The sequence below is a fragment of the Larimichthys crocea genome, chromosome XIII (assembly GCF_000972845.2).
Source record: "Larimichthys crocea isolate SSNF chromosome XIII, L_crocea_2.0, whole genome shotgun sequence".
Lineage (NCBI taxonomy): Eukaryota > Metazoa > Chordata > Actinopteri > Sciaenidae > Larimichthys > Larimichthys crocea.
The window spans coordinates 48,572,000-48,576,103 of NC_040023.1; the positions used below are offsets into that span (position 1 = coordinate 48,572,000).

At 47.9% G+C, this 4,104-nt stretch overlaps 1 pseudogene; it reads right to left on the bottom strand.

Moving 5' to 3' along the window:
- Positions 1-1,773: 1,773 nt before the first annotated feature.
- The window catches only part of LOC113747487 (surfeit locus protein 4-like), a 7,566-nt pseudogene continuing 5,235 nt past the window's right edge, over positions 1,774-4,104 (bottom strand).

The following is a 4,104-nucleotide window of genomic DNA, read 5'->3' on the forward strand; positions in this document are numbered from 1 at the left end:
TTGCTGAACTTTAAACTTTAAAGTGATGAGAGACGCTACCTGATGATTTTGGACGTTAACTTACTTTATTATTTTATTCATTCAATTATTTTCTTTTATAAACAGCATTTTCTCTCAAAATTGATATTATTGTTATTTTCTTTATTATTTATTATTATTGTATTTATTATCAGATCAAGTCCATTTTCCTCTGAGGCTTTACAATCTGTACAGGGAGTGACACCCTCTGTCCTTAGACCCTACTTAAATTATGTCTTATTATTGTTCTTTTCTTTATTATTTATTATTATTGTATTATTTATTATTGTTATTTTCTGTATTTCTCTTTACAGATTTGAATTTGCTGTTGTCGGTCTGAGCGTTTCCTTTGTTTGTCTGTGTATGTCCACACGTCTCTCAGCTTATTAATGTTGGACTGTATTCTGCTGTTGATGTCACATAACAAGGAGCTGGAGATTTGTTTTTTGTGGCCATGTTGTTTATTAGATCTCCGTCAGCTGTGGACTGACCACGTCCTCCGTCAGCTGTGGACTGACCACGTCCTCCGTCAGCTGTGGACTGACCACGTCCTCCGTCAGCTGTGTGCTGTCTCAGCTTTAACATCGGTTATCTGGAATAGACGTCGTCTCTGCTGCAGGTCGTGGCTGAGGCTCGGGTTCAGTACATACAGTCTGCTGCTGTGTCTCCATGGAAACTGAGTCAGAACAGAAAAAGTTTGTTCTGAGAGCAAATATGAAACATTCAGATATTTGATTTAAGATGGTGACTGCTGTAAAATCACAACATCATGTGATGTTAAAGCACGTCGTCATGGTGAAGTCCAACACAGAAAATAAAACTGAAATATCAGACAGCAGGATGAAAATAAACAAAAACACATCGAGGAGGAAGAGGAGGAGGAGGTGCAGGAGGAGGAGGAGGAGGAGGAGGAGTCACACAACATCACAACCTTCACACACACAGTGATCGGTGTTTTTTTGTCCAGGTCCTCTAATAACCTGCAGACTGCAGCCAAGGCCAGCACCTGAACACACACACACACACACACACACCCACTGTGACACACTCATTGTGACACACACACACACACACACACACACACACTCATTGTGACACACACACACACACACACACTGTGACACACACCGTGACACACACATTGTGACACACATACACACACACACACTGTGACACACACACACACACACACACTGTGACACACACACACACACACTGTGACACACACACACACACTGTGACACACACACACACTGTGACACACACACACACTCATTGTGACACACACACACACTGTGACACACACACACACACACACACACTGTGACACACACACACACTGTGACACACACACACACACAGAGCAATTATGCCTTATTGATTTGTGCGGGCAGCAGCTGGAACTCTCAGACTGTGTGTTTGTGTTTGTTACGTTGTGGGGACCTTGTAAACAAACTGACCTTGTTGGGACCAGCTGTCCTCTCGAGGACCAACATCTGTCCTGATGAGTTTAAATGTCTTTTTGAGCCAGGCTGTTCACAGCGAATGAAAGAGCTGCGTGTGTGTGTCCAGCGGCAGGTAAACAGCTCCACCTGCAGTCCACTTTATGTAATTACAGTCTCCATGAAGTGTCTCTGTCCTCCAGTGTCCGCTCGGTCGCACACGCTGCTGCTGCTGTAGACACCAGTCAGTATCCATGACGACTCTCCCTACAGGAAACACGGACTCTGATTTTGAAATAAACAAACAAACAGCTCGACAATGCTGGACTGATTTATTAAACATCTACAAAAACACACGATAGAAACATTATTTCACTTTGTCCAAACTTTAAAGATACTCAGAGACAAAAACACAACACGTGAAAATCAAACCAGGATTCAGGTCGAACAGTCGAAGTGAGCCGTCTGTGCATCGGTGAACAGCGCCGCCCTGCAGGACAGTCTGAGTCATTGTGTCTCCAAAGAGACACAAACATGAGACTTCAATATTAAGACGGTGCAGAAAGATGTCTGTCACACCAGGCGAGTAAAACAGCAGCATCCATCAACACACGCGTCATGTGACACGGAGAGGAGCTCTGATTGGCCGTTCTGAAAGCTGAGGAGGGAGGAAGAGGACCGGAGGAAGACTCTGAGCAGAGCTGGGGTCAGATTATATGACATCTATGCTTTTATTTTGGCGGGTTTCCACCCGGGTTTCCTGTCAGATTGTGTCATGATCCTGACAAACATCAGGGGCTGACCCGGCTCTCTGCCAATCAGATCAAAGATCCTCAAAACAACTGACTGATTGGTTCATTAGAGATTCAAAACGCTGACGATCGAAGCTTTAATTATCTTTGATAACGAGTACGGAAGGCCAGCTGCTTCACTTCTAATCACGTGACCTTGGTTCGTTGAGTCGTTCTGATGGTTTGAACGAGGAACCGGACCTGAACAATCTGACATGAGACAGAACCAGAACCACCTGACCGGGTCAGTTTCAGGTTCCTTCAAAATAAAATGACAAACATTTCATTTTATTCCACATTTTTCAAAATAAAAGTTTGTGCTGCTTTAAAACAAACTTCCTCCTCTGAAGCTGAGTGTTCCACGTCCATCTTTTCCTCCTCCTCGTCCACGGAGACCTGACTCCTCCTCCTCCTCCTCCTCCTCACCACTCCTTCTTCTTCTCGTCCATGGACACCCCCCCGGGGCCGAGGGCCACCACCAGCAGCAGGCCTCCGATCACCGACGTGGTCTGGAAGAAGTCGTACTTGAGGAAATCGTGCATGGGTTTGTAGGACGGGACGGTCCAGAAGGCGTTGAAGGTGACGTTGATGCAGAGCAGCCAGACGACGAGAGTCAGCGCCGCCAGCTTCGTCTTGAAGCCCACCGCCACGAGCACGATGAGCGCCGTCCCCACCAGGTTCTGCAGGACCTGGACACAGACGAGGACGAGGACACAGGGTTCAACTTTCACAGACACCATCAGAAGCAGAATTCATTTTATTCACTATGCAAGTTTAAGGAGAGAGTGTGTGTGTGTGTGTGTGAGTGTGTGTGAGTGTGTGTGTGTGTGTGTGAGTGTGTGAGTGTGTGTGTGTGTGTGTGTGTGTGTGTGTGTGTGTGTCCTCACGGTGAACAGGCTGAGGTCAAAGTGCAGCAGCGTCATGAACATCAGCACGAGGAGGACGCGTCCTCCGAGCTGAAGGAGGTGTTTGGGTGAACTCTGATGGCCGAGCGACGGGACGCCGGCGAACACGCTGCGAGCTTCACCACGACACTCGGCGAGGAGGAGGAGGAGGCCGCCGCCCAACGCCAGGTTCCTACAGAGAGGACACGAGGAAACAAGAAGAGAGGACACGAGCAGAGAGGACACGAGGAGAGAGGACACGAGGAGAGAGGGCATGAGGAGAGATGACATGAGGAGAGAGGACACGAGGAGAGAGGAAACAAGGAGAGAGGACACGAGGAGAGAGGAAACAAGGAGACAAGACATGAGGAGAGAGGACATGAGGACACGAGGAAACAAGGAGAGAGGACACGAGGAGAGAGGACACGAGGAGAGAGGACATGAGGAGAGAGGACATGAGGACATGAGGAAACAAGGAGAGAGGACACGAGGAGAGAGGACACGAGGAGTAAGGACACAAGAAGAGAGGACATGAGGAGAGAGGACACAAGGAGAGAGGACACAAGAAGAGAGGACATGAGGAGAGAGGACATGAGGAGAGAGGACACAAGGAGAGAGGACACAAGAAAAGAGGACATGAGGAGATAGGACATGAGGAGAGAGGGCATGAGGAGAGAGGACATGAGGAGAGAGGACATGTGAAAAATGAAGCCGTCCAGACTGTCAGAGGTCAGAGGTCACAGACTCACCTCATGAGGAACTTGGGGTCCCACAGGATGCTGTAAGCCACCGTCTGTTAGCACAGGACACACTGTTACCATGGTGATGAGCCAGGCCTGGATGCTAAGCTAACGTAGGCAGCTCTGACACAATCATCACTGAGTAACAGCTTCAGTCTGCTAGCTTCAGTCTGTTAGCTTCAGTCTGTTAGCTTCAGTCTGCTAGCTTCAGTCTGCTAGCTTCAGTCTG